The 24060-nt window shown below is 36.1% G+C and overlaps 1 protein-coding gene across 4 annotated transcripts in view; it reads right to left on the bottom strand.

Moving 5' to 3' along the window:
* ANKIB1 (ankyrin repeat and IBR domain containing 1) overlaps positions 1 to 24060 on the bottom strand; it is a 135507-nt gene that overhangs the window by 94746 nt on the left and 16701 nt on the right. The window contains exon 2 of one of the 4 annotated variants that reach the window (XM_070508332.1): positions 13119 to 13337. The exons of 2 other annotated variants lie outside the window; for them this stretch is intronic. The gene's annotated coding sequence lies outside the window, so the exon portion shown is untranslated. Of the gene's footprint in view, positions 1 to 3679; positions 3820 to 13118; positions 13338 to 24060 lie in introns of all 4 variants that reach the window. One more of the 4 variants, XM_070508341.1, reaches the window with a different exon arrangement.

The raw sequence follows: 24060 nt of genomic DNA, 5'->3' as shown, positions 1-24060 counted from the left end.
ACATATATGGCAGAGGTCCCATAAGATTAGTTCCATACAGCCTATATGTGTAGTAGGCTATACCATCTAGGTTTGTGTAAGTGCACTCTATGATGCTTCAACGATGACAAAATCGCCTAATGATACATTTCTCAGAATGTATTCCTGTTAAGTGATACATGACTGTATTCTGTAAAAAAGTCCTTCACTGGAAATACGATTTGCAAATATTTCTTCTAGTCTGTAGCTTCTCTTTTCATTCTCTTAATAGTGTTGTTCACAGACCAAAAGTTTTAAATTTTGATAAAGTCAAATTTATCATTTTTTTTCCCATTTATAGATTGTGCTTTTGGAGTCATATGTCAAACTCTTTGCCTAACCTAGGTCATAGAAATTTTCTCCTATATTTTCTTCTAGAAGTTTTTTAGTTTTAGGTTTTCTATTGAAGCCTGTGATCCATTTTGAGTTAATTTCTATATAAGGTTTGACGTATAAATTGAGGTCCATTATGTTTTATGGATGAACATCCAATAGTTTCACCACCACTTGTTCAAGAGTGTCGTTTCTCCATTAAATTGCCTTTGTACCTTTGTCAAAAACCAATGGACTATATTTGTGTGCATCCAATTCTGGACTCTATTCTGTTCCATTTTTCTGTGTCTATTCTTTCAGCAATACTATATTGTCTTGATTACTGGTAGAACTGACATCTTAACAATAGTGAGTCTCCCAATCCATGAATATGGTATTTCTCTCCATTTATTTACATCTACTTTGATTTTTTTCATCAACGTTTTATAGGTCGCATCATACAAATGGTACACATATTTTGTTAGATTTATACCTAAGTATTTATTCTTTGAGGGTGCTGCTATAAATGGTACTATAAAAAAATTTCAATTCCTGTTGTTCATTACTAATACATAGAAAAACAACTGAAATTGTATATTGACCTTGTATACTATAAATTTGCTAAATTCACTTATTCTAGGAGGTTTTTTTGGCAGATTTTTTTGGATTGTCTAAAGTAGACTCATGTCTTCTACAAATAGAAGTAGTTTTATTTCTTCCTTTTAAACCTGCATTCCTTTTATTTCTTTTCTTGTCTTATTGTACTTGTTAGCTAGACAGACTTTTAAATTAGTGGGCAAAAGTTTGAGGAAAAATGGGATATTTGTATAGACCCAAAGTATCTCCCCCAAGATATTTAATAATTACAAAGTGAAAAATGGCAATTTTACAGTGGAGAAACAAGGGAAATACCACCTTAACCAAGCGATCAAGGTTAACACCAACAGTAAAATATTGACCTTATTTCCTCAATTTGATGCACTAAAAAAGGGTACATCACTTCTGTAGTATTCTCAAGAAATATGCATAACATCAATCTAAACATGAGAAAATAGACAAATTGAGGGACACTCTACAAAATGACTGGCCAGTACTTTTCAGAAGTGTCAAGGCCTTGAAAGACACAAAGAGACTACCTAACTGTTCACAGATTAGAGGAGACTAAGGAGATGTGACAATAAATGCCATGTGGGATCCTAGTTTGGATTTTGGAACAGAAAAAAAGTTATTAATGGAAAACTGCTGAAACCTAAATAGAGCATATAGTTTAGTTAGTAATATTGTACCAAACTCAATTTCTTAGTTTTGATATACAAGATGTTCACATTAGGGCAAGCTGGGTAAAGGGTAGGCAGGAACTCTTTGCACTATTTTTGCAACTTTTCTGTAAGTCTAAAATTACTTCAAAATAAAAAGGTTAAAAAAAAAAAAAAAGATTCTCCTAGCTCCTGTGTTGAGAACAAACTATGGGAAGGCACAGATGGAAAGAGGGAGACCAATCTGGAGGCTACCAGGGTAATCTGGGCAACAGGTGACAGTTTCTTGGACCAGCACTCTAGAAATTAAGGTGATGAAAAGTGTTTGGATTGTTGATATATTTTGAACAGTATTTCCTGAAAGAAACCCTTAAAGAGTGTAGAAATATAGCAGTCTGGTTTGTTAATTATTCAATAGAATAAAATAACAAATGGTATAAAATAAGAACGACATTCTAAATTCACAAATCCTTGAAGGCCAGTTTCTAACTGGAGTATAAGTAGGAAGGACACTCCAAGAAAAATTAATGCTATTTACTATTAACTTTGGTACCAAACTGCTAACCCCTATGCATCTCTTACCCCAGAGTATTAAAGCTGTGCCATGTGTAAATCACAAGGTCTACAGGCCCCTCTAGCCTAGAGTTCTCTGACAGCGAGAAAAGACAGAGGAAGAGGGGGGAAAAATGGTTAGACCAGCTGCCTGAACCTAAGCCCTATCTGCATTCCTGCCACCAAAAGGTACAAACCCTAGTACTTAGGTCCAGCCATGTCGCTAAAGCTTCCATGACATTAAAACACCTCATTTGGAGGGGAGTAAGGAAAAAGGCATACCTTGCCCTCACCTAGAGCCTAGGGTGTATAGTCAGCTTCAGTGATATAGGGTTCAGGATTTGATCATGTAAGTATGTAGGTAAAGGGGTAGTGGTAATCTTTAGGATTTACCTTCTATGAAATCCTCAATGGCTTCCTACAGATGGCAGGATATAGTCAAACTCTTAGGAAGTGCATAACTAAGGCTGTACCAAAATGTTTTTAAAAACAATGAGTTTGCCTGAAGCTGGGGACTTGCATAGGAGAATAAGCAGAGGTAAGGCTGGATAGCTAGGTAGGGCTGACCCTTAGAATCTCATCCTAAGAGTATGGCTTCAGTCTTAACTTTCTCAACTTAATTTCAGGTCATCGTGGTTCTTAATGATATTTCCCACTTCTGAAATGATGAGAATTATTATTATTATATGATATTAACATGATTATTATTTTGACTTTAATCTTGGCCACTGTAATTTAGTGTTATGTATATATCCTGTTCTCTCTGACAGACTGGTTAATGCAATGGAGTGTAGTGAGTTGAAAGAGCTTTTAAGCTAGACAGACCTAGGATCTTGGCAAGTCTATTAATGACAACCTTGGTTTTCTCACCAAGAAAATCACACTCATTTTAGAGGGCCATTGTAAAGATTAAATTTGATAATGTATATAAAGTTCCACAACTCATAACTGATAAAATATAACTTCTCTTCCACTTAAGACTATAAAGTTCATCAATATAAGAAATACCTTATACTTCTCTATATGAAAAATGTTTATAGTATTGATTTTTTACTAATTATAATTCATAAAATCATAGGAATAGAAAGGACTACATTTAAATCCTCCCAGCCTATACTCCCAGATTTAACCATAAAAGCTCTTGAACATTCATGGCTTGCTGTAAATAAATAACTGCCTTCTACACTAAATAACCTAAAAAGCCTACCCTGAATTGACCATAAAATGATGATGGAAATCTTGTATTAAACTTATTTGCTATTCTTTCATACCTCATATGGATGCTGGAATATCATGGGCATTAAACGAGATACAGATGGCCCCAAAAAATAACGCTAAGAAAACATAAATTTTAAAAACTTTAAGTAACTTAATGTCAACTTTCCCCCACCTTTTCTTCTTTTAAGAACTGGGATGTCAAAGACTGGAGAACTGCTGTTTGTAAAAGTCCACACAGTTTTTAGGAACTAACAACAGCAACAAAAGCATTATTAGAAGGTACTACAGGGGCCGGTCCGGTGGCGCAGCAGTTAAGTTCGCACCTTCTGCTTCTTGGCGGCCCGGGTTTGCCAGTTCGGATCCCGGGTGCGGACATGGCACCGCTTGACAAAAGCCATGCTGTGGTAGGCGTCCCACATATAGAGTAGAGGAAGATGGGCATGGATGTTAGCTCAGGGCCAGTCTTCCTCAAGGAAAAGAGGAGGATGGGCAGTAGTTAGCTCAGGGCTGATCTTCCTCAAAAAAAAAAAAAAAGTTAAAAAAAAAAGAGAAGGTACTACAGTAAGACGAAATTGCTGTAGTTCCTCAGGAAAATGACTTAAGATAAAAAGGCTGAATCTGATTGACCGGCAATAAAGAAAGCCTTTAGAAATATGATGTCAAACTGGCGAAAGTCTACTAAGGAATCTTACTGGAAGGTTACTCACTGCAGCAGCTGGACTCTGTGCACCCCTGACCCTCCAACATACACCCCTTGATCTTAATCCTATTACTATAACAAATTTTAAAAATTTAAGCTATATTATACTTTCTAATAAACAAAAACTTCTGAGTGTAAACATTAACAAAACTGGAGGTATAGTTTAAACATCATAAATATACTATTGAAATGTTAATTTACATTCACCAAAAATAAAAGCAATTTAGACTTACCTTCACAAGAAAACTGCAATGTTTTATAAGTATTGATTTTTAATGAGTTATAATGCATAAAATCATGGGAATAGAAAGGACTACATTTAAATCACCCCAGTCTATCTTTTCAAATTTAACACTAAAAGCTTTTGAACATTCATGGCTTGTTGTTAGCCAATACTTTTGCCTCCTCATTGGATTATGGAGAATCTTCTTTGTTGCTCTTGTCCAAGTCTAATGCTTCAGTAAGACTGAAATTTATATTACTGAATGCACACTCAGTTCACAGCACCTCTAAGCAATGTAGGGTTTACAGCAAATGCTGGCAAATTTTCTGTAAAGGGCTAGATGTTAAACATTTTAGGCTTGGTTAGTCATATGATCTCTGCCACCGTAGCTTGAAAGCCAGAGGCAATATATAATAGAATGGATGTGGATTGTGTTCCAATAAAACTTCATTTACAAAAATAGGCAGGGAGATTTGGTCCATGGGCTATAGTTTGCCAACCCCTAACTTGATGGAAGGAGTATAACATAGTAGAACAATTTGGGTTGGAATCCCCCATCTACTACTTCCTTGTTCTAGCACAAATCATTTAAATTCCATACCTCAATTTCCTTGTGTCAAATGGGGATAAGGATTGTCCTACCTGCAGGATTGCCATGATTATCTAGGTAAAGTATATAATAACTATGTGCTGGTACTTAAATTTTATCTCTCTTCCCCATCAGGATCTGCAAGCCATTGGTAAAGAGTCATTTGCTGCCTTCAAAGAACTCCATATTCATTCTTTTTAAAAGACAGTGAAACCTTAAGAAAAATGTCATCAACTCTACATTCTGTATCAGGAATGATATATAGCTCATAGTCTAGACTTTATCACTTATTAGGTGTCTGACCTTTGGCAAGTTAAAAAATTATATTTTTTTCACCTATCTTCTGAAGCAAGGTTAATTCCATTTTCACTATTTTTCTAGATCACTGCCAATATTAACAAAGGTCTCTCCTATGTAACTGCACTTACAAATACTAAGTGAAAGGGATGCATAATTGAGTACAAAGCCAGGAGCAGGAGACAGAATCTTACATTGGGAATAAATGCAAAACACACAGAGACACACACATTCACGTAACTTTGGCAGGGAGCAAGAAGTCTTACTCTAAAATGTTGCTAAAAATGAAGCACGGTTTAAGAGATTTAGGGTTCAGCTTGCCTAACTGCATATTAAGTCTAAGTCAAATGTGGCTTTATTCTTAGTGGCTCCCTGGAAGAAGTTCGTGAATACCACAGTCTACAGGAAAACTCACGAGTATTAGAGTACTGTGAAAATGATCTGAGTTGAGAAAAATCTTTTCACAAAGAAAGCAACTTCCCTGTAATAGCATTCCAGAATTAAAATTCACTTTGCTGTTATTACAGTGTCTTAATATGGTAGCATTCAAAATAAAATGGATACACAAACACATACGTATTATGATAGAACTAAAGTATTCTAAGTGGCAGTTTGGCTGCTGAAGCTTCTCAGCAACCAAGAAAAAGATAATCCAATATAATCTGGCTGCTCTTGGCTATCTTTTATATCTATATAGCTTTCACAGTGTGGAAAAGGATGCTGCAGTTAGAAAAGGAAGGAATGAAAAAAGCTGCAAAGGGCAGCAGCTGATTGTTTTCTTGCCAAACTGGCAAATGAACACTGAAAATAGCTAACATGAGGCTCAGAAGTAGAAAACTGTCCAAACTTGGGATAGAACTACTGTAGATGAAACATTATTCCTATTTTATTTCCAATTAAAACATAATCATCTATAATGATGACAGAACTCAGAATTAACCACACAAGTAAATTTTTCAGATAGCTGAAATTCTTCTTAGGCAATATGCAGGTTTCATACATTTGACTTTCCAACTACTCAAAATGTTATGTGTTATACTTTAATTGCCCCTTCACAAGTACTTTTCAAATTTTGAATTCAGAATTTCATACAGTGTTGAAAAATTAATATTTCAGGCTCTAATGCTATGCTGCTGTCAGCGAATAGCTTAATTTCAGCAACTTTGGCATCTCTGACTATTCAGCAGTATTTGCTTTCATAATTTTTGAATACTGCATTGTCCTTATTTCATACACATAAGTGAAAATGTTAAATTGGTAATGTTTTATCTTGGTATTACGAAACCAAAGCCTCAAAGCTGAAGCAATTGAGAAAAAAACAAAATTATTTATACCCCAAAATGCAAACCTTTAGCCTCAAAGTAAGGCTTCCTAAACTTAACTGTACACTCAATTTTTAAAAAGATAAAAATTATATACTATTTATGGAAGTTTAGAAATTTATAACCAAATATTGTTTTTAAAAGTAATGATTAATTTTTACTATTTGTAAGCTGTATGAAATGCTTGAAATTTTTTAAAAGTGAATTGTAATTAGAAATTTTGTGTTTACACTTCAGAGAATAGAACTGCTACCTAACAAATCTCTAACAATTATGTACATTCAAATTTAATAAAAGTTTACAAAATAATATTAAAAGAAAATAATTCGCTTTCTCAAACTAACCTCAAAGAACAAATATAAAATTGCCATAATGAAAATGTTTTTAGATTATCTTCATTGGAAAAGGCTCTTCTCTATCACCCACTGTTTCAAAGTCAGTGAGTCTTCCTGGCTTTGCTGTATCCTTCATTGTGAGGTACTCATTTAAAATTATTATTGTCTTGGGGGAAAAATTTAGAAGTATTATAATGTGTCAAGGTATAATACTATTTAGCTTCTAGAGGCTCTTATTGTTTCTTATCCATTGTCCTGTTGAACCTAAAGGAATTTATCAAGTTTAACTAAGTTTATTCAATACTACAATTTCAGCCCTGTTTGTCTGAAGATGTTCTACCCTATTGTGCAGAAAAGAGTTAACATTGCAGGCCTGAGATGACTTTCCTTAGAAAGGCCTACTTGCAAGATTGGCCCTTGCCTGGTGTCTGAAAACCTGGATTTAAGGAGAGTTCATACCATTCCCTAACTGACAGGAGTGGCTCAATGTACCCACACAACGTGATATGTGCTAAACACTTGCTTTTCCTCTGGGAGTCTGGAATTTTGGCACATGCTAGGCAGAGCGTGCCAACTTTCAGTAAAAATTTTGGGTACTGAGTCTCTAGTGAGCTTCATTTGTAGAAAATATTTCACATGTATTGTCACAATTTGATGCTGGTAGAATTAGGCACATCCTGTCTGACTCTATGAGGAGAGGATTCTTAGAAACTTGCGTCTGGCTCCCTTTGAACTTTGCCCCATCCACCTTTTCCGTTTGCTGATCTTCTTCATATCCTTTTGCTGTAATAAATTTTGGCTGTGAGTACAAGTACATGTTGCATCTTGTAAATCCTCCAAGTGAATCACTGAAATTAGGGGTGATTTTGAGGACCACCCCCCACAACATAGTGGTGTCAGAAGTGTGATTTGATAGACTATCCAGACTCACTAAAATATGGTGAAAGCATTGTTTGGGAAATGAAAGAATGAGGAAGTGGGGAATGAAGAAATTTTGGTGCCTGGGTAGCTATGGAGTTATCCATAATATGAAACAGCAGGTGAGCTGCTTTCTTTTATGAGGGATAAAAGTTGCCTAGGGAGTTTGAAAATGATAGACCCATTCCCAGGAGAACTGGCTTGCTGATCCTTTGGCTGCTTTCGGTTGTACTGGTTAAAGGTGGGTGGGGGTAAGTATATCCAAGTGATATCTTTGGTTTTTGTTCTTTCCTACAGGTGGGAGGATAGAGGGCTCAAACATTCCCAAAGGTGAGCTTTGGGTGGGCCAAAATGTTAAAAAGTTTACTTTGTCCTCTTTTACAAGTGAGAAGGAAAACAGGTGAAATCAGCTCCCAGGACTGGAGCAAAGCTTTAGATAAACACAAAGGGGGAGAAAAAGAAGAGGAGGATAACTTCCAACAGTTTCTTTAACCTAGTTGCTGATGCAGCAACCCTAACTTTCTTGCACTACAGCCAGGATATACCCGCAGCCCAACACACACACACACACACACACACACACACACACACACACACACACAGCTATGTTAACCATGTAAATAGTAAATTCACTTCTAGAAATATTTAAGTAAATTTGCAATGAGAAAAAAAGGCAAATTTTCAAAAAATGTTTTTGCATTTTGTGGCTACTACACCTGGATGTATGAAAAATAAAACTAATGTAAAATGTTATATGCTTGTAATTTTATAATTGCTAGAGGGATTATCCTGATCAGGAAAAGCTGAAAAGAAAAAATGGTAATGGGACAAAACTCCCTTGCTTTTTGCTGTTGGTGAGCAGATTGGAATTTAAAGTCTTTGAATATTAGAAACAGAGCAAGTTTCTATTACTGATGAGTTTTGCCTATTGGAGCCTCTGCAAAAAAAGAAACAACATAAAAAAAGAGGCAATCTCTAGATGCAGGTACACTTTTGGAGTTTTAAAAGCAGTTTTTAGTTGCTAATGAGCTCTTATGAAATCAAATATCTGATTCTTAGAGGCTGATGATTTTCACTGTGCATATTTTTGAGAGGGTCCATTTGGACTCTTAAGACTGACAAGATAAAAGGGCTAAGAAAACCCTGCTTGTCACTTGGACTTGGAACACAGCTGTCTGGCCTTGTAGAGTCTTGGCTTTGCAAAAGACTAGCTACTAGCTTTTTTGCAGTTCTGCATTGTAGAGTCTTGGCTTTGCAAAAGACTAGCTACTAGCTTTTTTGCAGTTCTGCATTCACACATCCTTATTACCTGGGCCTGACTCTAAGTTAAAACCCAAAACTGTCTGATATGGGCTATTTCAGCCTCACCACGAGCTCCACTGAACTGAAAGCAGACACAGGCTCAATGAACAGAATTCTGACTCGGAGTATTACAGATTTAGGACACCCCTCTGCAGGGCCCTAAACTATGAAAACATCAATGGACGCTGCCTGGATTGTCTGGGTCACATCCACATGCCCACAAGAAACAGCTTATTCTCTAATGGGACCATCTAAATTTAAGCTACTGATCGTCTCTATATTTCTGATGCAGAGGCTAACTGCATTCCTATCTTGTGATTCCTGCCAAAAGCTGTAAATTGGGGGAGGGCACATCACCAGAAATGTGACCCCTTCACCCCCTCCTGACAGACTAGATTCTGGACTCCCTCTGGGGGACGGCTCACTGCTATTGACTTGTGTTCAGGCTTCCAGATTAGTTAGAATTTACAACAATGGACGGATAGCTTGACTGTACTTCCCTCACCTTTCTCCTGGTAGACACACCTCAGTGAGTCACTTTGATTATTAAATACAGCTGTCAAAAAAAGGGGACTGATTTTTTCTAGGCTGCTCACTAAAAACTTAGTCAGGAGAAAAGATGGGGCAAGTTACGTAAACCCATTTTGATACTTTTTGAATAGTCAGGATTTAATCCTGACCAATTCCTGAACATAACGTGTCTTTCTGGTCAAATTATATAAAAAATGTTTTTCTATGAAAACAGTTTTGTCCCACTTGCACCCAGACCTTGTGGACAAAATATCTGGGTAAGAATAGGGAATGATTGAAAAAATGTAAAGTTATGTTTGTTAAAATGGGACATACCAATTTCATTAACAACAGAGACAAAACAAAAACCTGGCACCTGGGGAAACATGGGAAAGAGTATTAATGATCTTTGTTTTTCAGAACTATTCTTGAAAGTACTGTCCTCTTCCTGAAGGAAAACTCCCCATGCTACCTTTCCAAGAAGCTGTGAGCATTTTGTATTCAAACTGACTCCTAAGCTATGATCACACCTGATAGCCCTGACGATGAGACAGCCGAGGGTGGCCCAGTTCCTTTCCATCCAGAACATGTTTAGGTGTGGTCCATACTTGTGAGGCAGATGAACTGATGTCATGGACAAGCAAATCTGTTTGGAACTGTCCGCCTTCAGGCATTCTTGAAACCAAATACTGGACCGAATTAATTGGACTGGACTGGGAACCATAGGGTAGGATATCCCACAGTAGGAGGTCTCATTGGAGCCCTGTTAACTGTACTGCCTAATATATGTCCTACATGGGGTATCCTAACTGTTGTGAATTATTTGTTTCCAGGGGTATTATGTGTAGCTTCTGGAATTGTACTTCTTTTGTGTGTATGCTATTAGGACATTGCTTCAGCCCTAAAAGGCATTTAGGTCACTTTCAACTCATCAGTCAGATTTGTGCTGTGTCTGAATTGATGCCTCAGGCTAGATGAAAAATAAATTTAAATACAGAAACTTAAGAAGGAAGCCAGCTGACTTTCTAAGATAGATCTTTATGGTTAATGAAATTTAATCATTTAGAGGTTCAGCCTAAATTCTGAACCTCTAAAAGGCATAGGTGTCAAGATGCCCTGGCCAAGTGGAAATTGTGTAGAAAAAAGTTAACAGCAGGTTTGAGATTGCTATCTTTAGAAAGGCCTGCTTGCAGGCACTGGCCCTTGGTTGGTATCTGGAAACCTGAATTTAAGGAGGGTTCCCAGCATTCCCTAACTGACAGGAGTGTTTGTACAAACATGATAGTATATGCTAAACACTTGCTTTCCTCCCGGGAGTCTGGAATTTTGGTACATGCTAAGCAGAAGGTGCCTACATGATCAGCCTTCAGTGAAACGTTGGGCAATGAGTCTCTAGTGAGCTTCCTTGGTAGGCAACATTTCACACATGTTACAATTCAACGCTGAAGGAATTAGGTACTTCTTGTTTGACTCCAAGAGGAGAGGACTCTCGGAAGCTTGCTCCTGGTTTCCTCTGGGCTTCACCCCATGCACCTTTTCCCTTTGCTGATTTTGCTTTGAATCCTTTTGCAGTAATAAATGTTAACTGTGAGTACAATTTAGTCCTGTGAGTCGTCCTAGCAAATCAGTGAAGCTGAGAGCTGTCTAGGGACCCCGATACATTCATCTTATGTTAAAAACAAAAATGCTTTAAAATTGTTTCAACATTCAAAACCCAATTAATGTAATCCATAAACCAATTAACATAATCCATCACATCAACAAACTAAAAAAGAAAAATCACATGATCTTATCAATAGATGCAGAAAAAGCATTTGACAAAATCCAACACTCATTCATGATAAAAACTCTCAATAAACTAGGAATACAAAGGAACTATCTCAATTTGATAAAGAACATCTACCAAAAACCTACAGCTAACATCAAAGTTCATGGTGAGAAACTCAAAGCTTTCCCACTAAGAATAGGTACAAGGTAAGGATGACCATCTCTCTACTCCTTTTCAATACCCAACTTGAAGTTCTAGCTAATGAAATAAGACAAGAAAAGGAAATAAACAGTATACGGATCAGGAAGGAAGAAATAAAAACTGTCTTTGCGCGCAGATGACATGATCATCTAGGTAGGAAATCCGAAAGAATGGACAAAAAAACTCCTGGAACTAATAAGCAATTATAGCAAGCTTGAAGGATACAAGGTTAATATACAAAAGTCAACCACTTTCCTAAATACGAGTAGTGAACAAGTGAAATTTGAAATTAAAAACACAATACCATTTAATAAGCATGCAAAAAATTGAAATACTTAGGTATAAATCTAATAAAATATGTATAAGATCTACATGAGAAAAACTACAAAACTGATGAATAAAATCAAACAAGAACTAAAAAAATGGTGAGATAGTCCATATTCATAGACAGTATCAGTTCTTCCCAACTTAATCTATAGATTCAATACAATCTCAATCAAAATCCCAGCAAGTTATTTTGTGGATATTGACAAAGTGATTCTAAAGTTTATATGAAGAGGCAAAAGTCCCAGAATAGCCAACACAATATTGAAGGAGAAGAACAAAGTTGGAGGATTGATGCTACCCATCTTTAAGACTAACTATAAAGCTATGGTAATCAAGACAGTGATATTGACAAAAGAATAGACCAATAGATGAACAAAACAGAATAGAAAACCCAGAAACAGATCCATATAAATATAGTCAAATGATCTTTGGCAAAGAAGCAAAGGCAATACAATGTAGCAAAGATAGTCTCTTCAACAACTGGTGCTGGAACAACTGGACAACAACACGCAAAAAAAACGAATCTAGACAAACCTTATAACCTTCACAAAAATTAACTCCAAATCATCACAGACTTAAACGTAAAACTCAAAACTATAAAACTTCCAGAAGATAACATAGAAGAAAACTTGGATGACCTTGGGTATGATAATAACTTTTCAGATACAACGCCAAAGCCACGATCCATGAAAGAAATAATGGATAAGCTGGAGTTCATTAAAATCAAAAACTTCTGCTCTCTGAAAAACAATGTCAAGAAAATGAGAAGATAAGCCACAGAAGGAGAGAAAATATTTACAAAACACGCCTGATAAGGGACCGTTATCCAAAATATACAAAGAACACTTAAAACTCAACAGTAAGAAATCAATCTGATTTTTTAAATGTGCTGGAGCTGGCCCTGTGGCCTAGTGGTTAAGTTTGGCATGCTCCGCTTTGGTGGCCAGGCTTAGGTTCCCAGGTGTGGACCTACACCACTCATCGGCAGCCATGCTGTGGTGGTGACCCAGATACAAAACAGAAGAAGGCTGGCACAGATGTTAGCTTAGGGTGAATCTTCCTTAAGGAAAAAGAGGATGATTGGCAACAGATGTTAGTTCAGGGTGAATCTTCCTCAGCCAAAAAAAAAAAGGGGGGGGGGCCTAAAGACCTCAACAGATATCTCACCAAAGAAGATATTTAACCATAAATAAGTACGTTAAAAGATATTCCACATCATAGATCATGAGGGAAATGCAAATTAAAATAATAATAAGATACCACTACATACCTATCAGAATGGCCAAAATCTGGAACACTGACAACACCAAATGCTGGCAAGGATATGGAGCAACAGGAATTCTCATTCATTGCTGGTGGGATCACAAAATGGTACAGACACTTTGGAAGACACTCTGGCAGTTTCTTACAAAACTCTTATCATATAATGCAGTAATCAAGCTCCTTGGTATTTACCCAAAGCAGTGAAAACTTATCTCCACACAAAAACCTGAAAACAGATGTTTATAGCAGCTTCATTCATAATTGCTAAAACTTGGGAGCAAATAAGATGACCTTCAGTAGGTGTATGAATAAATAAACTGTAGTACATGCAGACAATGGAATATTATTCAGTACTAAAAAGAAATGAGCTATCAAACAATGGAAAGACATGGAAGAACCTTAAGTGCAGATTACTAAAAAAAAAAGAAGCCAATCTGAGAAGACTACATACTGTATGATTCCAACTATATGACATTCTGGAAAAGGCAAAACTTGGAAACAGTAAAAAGATCAGTGGTTGCCAGGAGTTGGGGGTATGGGAGGGATAAAGAGGCAGAGCACAGAGGATTTTTAGGGCACTGAAAATACTCTGTATGATATTATAATGATGGTTACATGTCATTATACATTTATTCAAACACAAAGAATGTACAATACCAAGAATGAGTCCTATAGTTACCTACAAACTATGGACTTCAAGTGTTTATGACATGTTAATACAGGTTCATCAATTGTAACACATGTACCACTCTAGTAAGTGATGTTGGTAATGGGGGAGGCCATGCATGTGTAGGAGCAGGGGATACCAGAAATCTCTGTATATTCCTCTCAATTTTGATGTAAGCCTAAAGCATTCTAAAAAAACAAAGTCTTAAAAGAAAGACTTGAATTCTAATTTTTATTTAATCTCTCTGCCTTTGTTTCCTTGACCATACAATGGGCATAAGTTATTGTGAGAAATAAGATTGCAAGTAAAGTACTTAGCACAGTGTCTAACATACAAGGCATTTAACAAATATGTGTACTTTCCCTTTTTTTACCCCCAGAAACTCTTTTCTGCTTGCTTATTGGTTCATAACTTTAAGACAGTTGAAAGAGATTAAAATCTGACCACTAGATAGGTGATGAATCTCCAAACCCAAGTTGTAGGACAATTTTCAAGCAGTGTCTTATCATTACCTCCTTCTAATTTATTTCTGAATAGTCCTGAAAACTAAAGTTACTTAAACTAAATCAATACCCACGTGCATTAAACCAAAGCAAATACAAAACAAAAGGAAATATATGCCAGGGACACACTAAAATTTAAAACAGGACAAATCTGTGTTAGCCTTTTATATCCACTATGTTAAAGAATCTGAATAACATTAAATTAGATTTCTATAATTTACAGGGAACTCACAGAACAATCAATCCAAACCCATGTTCACTACCAGTGTGTTTGTGTGATACAGTTTCTGTACTCAAGGGATATTTTACTTCACTTGAAAAACATGTTTGGTTAAAATTAGTTCATTTTAAACAAAAATTTACACATAAAATAATAACAAATACGCTTAAAATATTATCCAATATTGTTAAAATGGTTGTTCCCCACTTGTCAAGATAATCTAATTTTACAGGGCCAGCCTCACGGCTGAGTGCTCCATTTCAGTGGCCCAGGGTTTCACCGGTTTGGATCCTGGACATGGACCTACCCACAGCTCGATAAGCCATGTTGAGGCAGCGTCCCACATTGCAGAACTAGAAGGACCTACAAGTAGAATATCAAACTATGTACTGTGGGGCTTTGAGAAGGGGGAAAAAAAAAAAAAGATTGGCAACAGATGTTAGCTCAGGGCCAATCTTTGAAAAGAAAATAATAATAATAAAAGATGATCTAATTTCAATGCAGTGCATTTTGCCCAATAGAACTTCAAGACTAAGAGGGAGTAAATTATATTTATGCAAACTAATGTTTTCTCATGTTTTCCTGTTAAAAGATGACCTTTGAGAGGTAGTTTATGATGATTCTTAGAATTTATATCGTCATTAAGACAGCTCCAGGAAAAATTAAAAAGATCATAAAAGATAACACTGATAAGTACTTGAGTGTTTAAAATCTATAACTTTAAACAGTATATGCTAATATACACCACTAGTATCATAATTATGCTAGCAAATAAAGGATTCTTTTAATTGTTAATACTACAGTCTTTTTACTAGGTTGTATATAAGTTATAATAAGCATGAGATTGTATGATTCTTCTAATTTCTGAAACTGTGAGTGCATGTTAAAAATCTAATCAAATTTCCATTTTAGGAGTTTTAAACTGTGGTACATTTTCAGATAAACATCCAATCTCTGGGTACTGGGACGTGATTAGCACTACCTATTACACAGGACAATACTGAGAGAAGCAGAGAGAACAAAAAAAGGGACACAGCCAATCTCCTTCTGAGGTCATAGTCTTTTTAATCACAATAAGCTATTTGAAGATCAAGAGATGCACAGATGAGTGACTGCTTAACTTCTGATGTCACAATCCTATCTAAATAGTCTAGTGAGAGAGAAACCAAGGGAGTAACAATGCCTGGTTCTTTACTTGACTCCATCATTCTCTAGATACAATTGAGGCAAACAAAAACATCATTGTTTTTCTATTCCCAAAACATAAAATGGACCCCTCTTCCAAAATTTCATTTTAAATTCTTTGTATGAAACTCACTAATTTTAGAAATAATTTTAAAATGGTTCATTTCCTTTCTGGACCTCAGCTAAAGATATTATTACTATGCATGGATATTTATATACTAGACGTTCATAACTCAAGAAATAAGAGAACATTTCCTTCAAAAAAAGAAAAATATCAGAAATATCTACAATGCAATAAATACATAAATAAATAAAAATAATACAAAATAAAACCACAAGGAGTTTGGATTTAAAAGAATATCTTTCATCATAAAGAAGTCAACTGAAAAGAGTATTTTATTAATTTTCAATTTAAGGGGACAGTATACTTCTAGTCTATTTTCAAATATATGGAAAAAAGAAAGGGATTCTAACACTCAATTTACAAGTAGTTCAATTACTTTCAAATTTTAGATTTTGAAGAAACTATGAACAAATCTCTGTTTAGGTTCCAATTAAGTAAATTATGGTAAATCCATTCAATAGAATGCTAGAATACAGTCACAAAAATCATCTTTAAAACTTTATTTTATGTGGGAAAATGCTTTCATAATAAATAAATGAGGTAATTATCAAATTACATAGAATATAATTACAACAAAATAAAATATACACATCCATAGAAAAAAGACTAAGGAAATATATATTATGCTGTTAACTCTGAGCGGCAGAAATATGCAATTGTACTTGGAATTCTTCCTTTATTCTTTTTGGTATTTTTCAAAAATTCTAAAAAAATTTATTTAAAACAAGATCTAATGATCAGTGTGGTATTTGAAAGTAATAAATTACAGGATTCAACATTTAGATTATATATTAAATAATATATATTTAGAATAAATTTGATCAAGATTATCCATTGCAGCATTGTTTGTTATAGCAACACAGTGGAAACAACTTAAAAGATCATCAAAAATTATAAACAAAAATCAACTATTTTTATAAATTAGTAGCAAGCAATTAGAAAATAAAGTTTTAAAATTCTATTTCCATTTAATGTCAAAAATATAACAGAAATAAATTTAACACAAGGTGTACAAGACTTCCATGCTGAAACAAATATTGTTGGGATTATAGAAGACCTAACTAAATGGAGAAATAAACCATATTCATAGATTGGAAGACTAAACATAGAATTGCAAGAGCCCTAGAATATCCTAAGCAATTTTAAAAAAGGGGACAAGATCAGATAATTTCATTACCTGGTTTCAATGCTTAACTTAATCAAGATACTGTGGTACTGGCATAAGGTTCAACAAACAGATTAATAGAACAGAATAAAATGCTCAGAAATAGACTCACGATTAAATAGCATTATGATTTTCAGCAAAGGTGCCAAGGCAATCCAATGGGGAAGAAGTTAAGTCCTTTCATCAAATGAGACCAGAATAAATGGATATCCATATGGAAAAAACTGAACCTTGACCCCTACCCTCAGACCATACGCAAAAATTAATTCAAGATGGATGCCAGACCTAAGTGTAAAAGTTAAACTCACAAGTTTACTATCGGGAATGTATAAAGAACTTCTACAAAGTGATAAGAACAAAGTAAAAGGATACAGTGATAGGTTATATTGTTATCCCCAATTGTTCACTCCCTCCCTATAGGAGGATATACTTCTTTGCCGACTTATACCAGTGTTGGCCATTTGACTTGCTTGGGCCTATGAAATGTGAGTGGAAATAAAGCACAACATTTCTGGGGCCAGGCCGGTGGCGCAACGGTCAAGTTTGCACATTCCGCTTCGGCGACCCAGGGTTCACCGGTTTGGATCTCAGGCACACACACACACACACACACACGGCACCGCGTGGCAAGCCATGCTGTGGTAGGCGTCACACGTACAAAGCAGAGGAAGATGGGCATGGATGTTAGCTCAGGTCCAGTCTTCCTCAGCAAAAAGAGGAGGATTGGCAGCAGATGTTAGCTCAGGGCTAACCTTCCTCAAAAAAAAATAAAATCACGCTATTTCTGAACCAAAGCTTTAAGAGCCATCATGTGGTTCTACCACTGCTTGTTCTCATTGCCACAAGACCCAGGCAGCAGCTTCTCCTTCAGCTTAGGTCCCAGAATGAAGACATGGAACAAATCTGAAGCTAACATGTAAGTGAATGTTTGTGGTTATATGCCACAAATTTTGTGGTGATTTTTTTCTATAGCATAACTTAGTCTAAGCCACTATTATAGGAATGAACAAGCATTTCAAGAGGAGTAAATCCAAAAAACCTATAAATGTGGCTTAAATAGGACTTATTTTTAACACATAACTATAAATCTAGGAGATAACCCAGAGCTCTTATATAAACTACACAATGTCATCAGTGTCCTGAGCTCCTCCTATTTTTATACTCTGCCATTCTTAGATTGTAGTTTTCCCCCATATGGTCATAAAATGGCTGCTACAGCTCCATAGTGCAAGCTTGGTATGTCTCATTAGCCAGAATTAGATCATGTAGTTACCTGTAACTGCAAGGAGAGTTGGAGAATAGAGTTTTTACCTTTTAAGATTTCCTAGCTGAGACACGAAGAAAGAAAAGATTTAGAAATAAGATTGTGTCAGCATACATAGTGTCTGCCATAGATGCCATTTCTACTTAATAGGTTGGTAAAAGAACTGGAAACACAAAATGAAATGCTTATACATTCCTGGTGGGAAACATAATTGAAACAATGATTTTGTAAAGTGATTTTCTATTTGTTCATGTTGAAGATGAATATATCGTAGGCCTGGGAATTCTACTTCTATATATAGTCATCTATATATATTCTTATCTAATATATATTTTATATATACTTATTTACTTCTATATTTAAATAAAATGTAACAAGGCCAACTTATTTCTTTTAATAAGATAAAAATATTAGACTGGGGTCTGGCCCAGTGGCACAGCAGTTAAGTTCGCATACTCCGCTTTGGTGCCCTAGGGGTTTGCCGGTTTGGATCCCAGGTGCGGATCTATGCACTGCTTATGAAGCCCCATGCTGTGGCAGGCATCCCATATATAAAATAGAGGAAGCTGAGTACAGATGTTAGCTCAGGGCCAATCTTTCTCTGCAAAAGTGGAGGATCGGCAGCAGATGTTAGCTCAGGGCTAATCTTCCTCAACAACAACAACAAAATATTAGACTGTGTTTACATAGTTCTGTGAAATTTTTGTTTCAAATAATACATACACACACACACACATATACCATGTAAGTCTGTGTGTATACCAGGTTATGATATATAAAATGACTCCTTACTGTGGGTTATGGTTAAAAAAATTAACAGATGTTGTCCAAGGATAACTCCTGACAGGTACACAAAGATGCTTATTTTGGCCTTATTTATAATAGTAGGGCTTTGCAACCAGTAGGCTCCACGGGAGCATGAAACTGACTAAGCAATTTCATTGTGGACCCCGAATGCAGAATGTTTAGGTCTAATCTTTTAGGCTAAGAGGAGGAAGGAAGCTGGGGGAGGTCTCACCATTTAGTATGTATACTTTCACCCAGTCCCATTTCCAGAATGGAGCATTTCCCTCAGCTGTCTGTCCCCGTGCTTCTGGCACACTTTGCCTTGATAATATACTTCCTGTTTTAGCCAGAACAGAAGAGAAGCAACAGCTCAGCCGCACAGACTGGGGCAGAGGATCTGGCCAATCTTAGTCACCAGATTTTTCAATCTCTGTTGTTTTTACTTATCTCCCATACTTCTTCACCCAAACCACCTGTGCCTCCAATTCCTGCATTTTTTCAGTGTTCTTTAGCACAAATCAGCGTGCTTTTTTTTTTCTTTCACAGTTGTAGAATTAGGTTTGACAAATAGAAATGGCAAGCAATAGGATATACTGGAGTATATGAGGAAGCCATTTGGTGTAAACCTAATTTGGCCTGACTGTTTTTCCCAAAAGGGCCTGACCGTACCCATTGAGCATGCATTGTATTTCTGCTTTAAACATTTACTATGGCAAGAAACAAATGCCCTTAAGATAAAGGTGCAACTTCCCCCCACATTGGCATTTCCTTAGGGATAAGTATCTTTCCTTAGGCTAGGAACTGACTGCTGTGCTCACCTTTGACCACCCAGCTCACCTTTGACCACCCAGCTCAAGACAACAGACCTGCCACCCTGCTGTGTCCACCTAGACAGCAGACCTACCTGCTGTGTCCATCAATCGCTGTGCCAACAAAGCAGTCTCGCGACTATTGTAAAAGGGACATTTCAATCCTATGTGAAACATCCTCTTTGGGGGTATATAACCACTCTGTACACCTCACTTCTTTGGTGCCCTTTCTTCCTTCGGGAAGAAAGGCCCCAGGCCATGGTCCTCAGATTTTAGCTCAGAATAAACTCACCCCAAATTTTCATTTATAGATTGGTTATGGATTATTTTCGTCGACAGGCTTGAACTTTGTTTAAATATTTTAGCTTTGCTAAATCAGTTGCCTTTGTATATTTGCTTTCCAGCTTTAAAAACTTGTTTGAAGTCTTTCATCTGCTATCTCCTCTCTTGTTCTTTTTGACTTTAACATAAAATTTCAACATAACATAAAATTTACTGTTTTAATCATTTTTAGGTATACAGTTCAGTGGCATTAAGTATATTCACATTGTTGTACAACTATCACCAACATCCATCTCCAGAATTTTTTTATTTTCCCAAACTGAAAGTCTCTGTGCATTAAACACTATCTCCCCATTTCTCTCCCCCCTCAGCTCCTGGCAAACACCATTCTATTTTGTTTCTATAAAAGTGTGTGGTTCTTTTTTTAATTCACTTTTCCAAAGTGGAGATCTATCTCCTACATTCAGTTCTAGGGCAGGTTCTTTGATCATCTCTGCCTCTGCATTTCTCTGTTCTCCCTTTCTAGAACCCCTATTATTTTGGATAATGGACCTCCTAACTATATCCTCTAATTTCCTAATCTTTCTCTAATTTTCTATCTCTTTGCCTTTTTGTTCTACGTTCATGGAGATTTCCTTACTTTATCTTCCAACTATTCTACTGTATTTAAATTTAAGCTATCATGTTTTAATTTCCACAGCTCTTCCTTATCATAGGGTTGTTCCTTTTCCTGTAGTATCCTTTCTTATAGTTCCTTTTCTACTTTTGGATCATGGATGTAACATTTCATCTCTATGAAGATATTAGTCTTTGTAGACTCAACATAGAGCTGTCAATTCTCCTCAAATTAATGCATTAAGGAGTTAATGCAATTACAATAAAATTCTAGCAGGAATTTTTACAGATAAAGACAAGCTGATTCCAATACTTATATGGAAAGGCAAAGGAACTAGAATAACTAAAAATAATTTTTAAAAGAAGAATAAAGTTAGAGAAAAAACACTAATTGATTTTAAAACTCACTCTAAAGCTACTATAATTAAAACAGTGTGGTATTGGCAAAGAGATAGACAACATAGATTCATGGAACAGAAAACAGTCTAGAAATAGACCCATACAAATATGATCAATTCATTTTTTTTTTTTTTTGAGGAAGACTAGCCCTGAGTTAACATCTGCCAATCCTCCCCTTTTTGCTGAGGAAGACTGGCCCTGAGCTAACATCTGTGCCCATCTTCCTCTCCTTTATATGTGGGACGCCTACCACGGCATGGCTTGCCAAGCGGTGCCATGTCTGCACCCGGGATTCGAACTAGCAAACCCTGGGCTGTCAAAGCAGAACATGTGCACTTAACCACTGTGCCACTGGGCCGGCCCCGATCAATTCATTTTTGATAAAGGTGCAAAAGCAATTCAATAGAGAAAAGAGGTTTTTTTAAAGAAATGGTGGTGGAACACTAGACATGTACATGAAAAAAAAAGAATCATGACTTAAGATGCAAGAACAATTTACAAAAAAATTAACTAAAAATGGCTCATAGACCTAAAAGTGAAACTAAAAACTATAAAACTTTAAGAAGAAAATATGGGAGAAAATCTTCATGACCTGGGAGTAGGCAGAGAATTCTTAACATGTTACCAAAAGCATGATCTATAAAAGAAAAAAGTTGATAAATTATACTTTATTAAAATTAAAAACCTTTGCTCTGCAAAATCAGTCTTAAGAGACTGAAAAGACAAACCATAGACTAGGAGAAAATATTTGCAAATCACATATCTAACAAAGGAAATGCCACAAAGTAAATGAATTTCAAAGGCATTGTGCTGAGTAAAAGAAGCCAGTCTCAAAGAGTTACACACAGTATGATTCTATTCACATGACATTCTGGAAAAGACCAAACAATAGTGGTAGAGAACAGATCAGTGATTGCCAGTGGCTGGAGACAGGAGAAGGTATGACTATAAAGGAACAGGACAAAGGAATTTTTTGGGGTGACAGAACTGTTCTGTATCCTGATTATAATGGCGGTTATACCAATCTACATGTGTTAACATTCGTAGCACTATATACCAAAAAAAGTCAATATTACTATATGATAATTTAAAAGTTAAATTTAAAAGACTTCTTCTGCTCCCTGAATTGTCAAAAAATCATCTGGGTGTCCCCCACCTTATTTATTTGTTCATTTCAGCCTCTCTCTATTGACACATTCCAAGGTGTTAGCTAGCACCACCCAAGATACATTCCTCAAGTCTCTTTCTCGCTCACTATTCACAGTTAAAAGTGAAGTACTTAAAAATGAGTAGAAATTGTATTGTGGATAGTCAGGCAAGAAAGATAGTTGAATGCTTTCAATTATGGGAAAGGAAGAGGATACAATGCTGCTGTACCCAGTATATATTGGGTAATGCCAGCTAACACCTTGGGAGGTATCAATGAATCAAGCTGCCTTAGGTTTATGTAGAATAAAGTCACAATATTCTTGTCCATACTAGGGCTACAGGCTCCTAGCAAATAAAATCTTAACAAGAAAAAGATTTTCACTACAGAGCTTTAAAAAAACCCCACATATTCACCTATTCTTCACAAATTCAGATGCTGTTACTGAGCAATCACTATGTGACAAGCAAAGCACAAAACACAAAGATACTTCTCTATGTGGTTCTACTTCCTTTCTCTTACTTAAGGAGTAAATCACAATACAAAGACATGCATATTTCTATCAGGTTCTACTTCCTTTTTCTAAGTAAAAGATCATTTCAGAATCGTAGGCTTATCTGATGATAACCAAACTCTTCTACTGCTAAATAACTATAGCCCTCAACCTAAGGAAACTGGTTTAGAATCTGGGGACATTTTATTATTTTCCTGTCCCTCAATGCTATCTCACTGATTCAAGCTAAAAAACGGGGTCACACGTGCTGTTGTTATAAAAGAGATTTCAGAAGAAAGTAAACCTATCCTATAGGAACTATATAATACACTCAACTGCATTATAAGATGAAAGATACAATTTCTAAGGTTCTTTGTGCTTCAAATCAAACATTAAGAAAAGTCTGGCAAACACTGTGTGGTCCGTTGCTATGTCTGCAAAGTATCTTCTTGTGATGAATAATTTACCCTTTAGAGTAATGCCCTCCTTAAACATCCCACCACAAGCTGTTCTAATAATGAAGGGTATTTTTCCCTTAAATCCCTTGAACAAAATGTACTGAACAAAAACTTAATGTTAGGTAAAGAAGGAAGAGATGCAAGCTGGAAGGAAATACCCACAGTTCATTGTAGTGGTGTTGTTATTAAGTCAAAGGACACTGACTAACAGTAAAGACAGATTCTGAAAGAAGATTAAAGCCATTTGTAACATGATTGATTCGGGGTTTAATTTACTGATTTTACAAAAAGATACTCATACTCCTTTAAAGATCAAGGGTCTAGAAATGCTTCCTTCATTATATTCCAATATATTTTTACTTACCCAGCAGCCGATACTTACCCTTCTCTGATAAGAGCAATCGAATATTTCTAGAGAAATCTCTTTCCACCACAATCAAGACATGGTTTAGACAGGGCTGGCTCCACAGGGGTGGGCATAAGGCCCAAGTCTGGCTAATCAGTGTTTTCTCCTCACCTAACAACAGTGATTGGTTCATGTCATGCAAAGTGGACCAAAGACCTAATTCTAGGACTTCTGTTGGAGGCACCAAGAAAGAAATGTGTCCTTCAAACAAAGACAGACATGTATAAGTCACCATGTTTTATACCACGCATTACCCCCGTTACCATTGGCCTGCAGATACCTGGACTAAGGACGGACATCTGATCCAAAGGGAACCTTTCAGGCAAGCCAGTAGCCTATTATAAAGAAACCTATTAAAAAGAAGGTTCCATACTGGATAGTGACTAATTTAACCAATCAGATTCTCTCTCACAGAATTTGAAGGTA

This window comes from Equus asinus, chromosome 1, assembly GCF_041296235.1.
Source record: "Equus asinus isolate D_3611 breed Donkey chromosome 1, EquAss-T2T_v2, whole genome shotgun sequence".
Lineage (NCBI taxonomy): Eukaryota > Metazoa > Chordata > Mammalia > Perissodactyla > Equidae > Equus > Equus asinus.
This window is presented reverse-complemented; position numbering and strand designations above follow the sequence as displayed.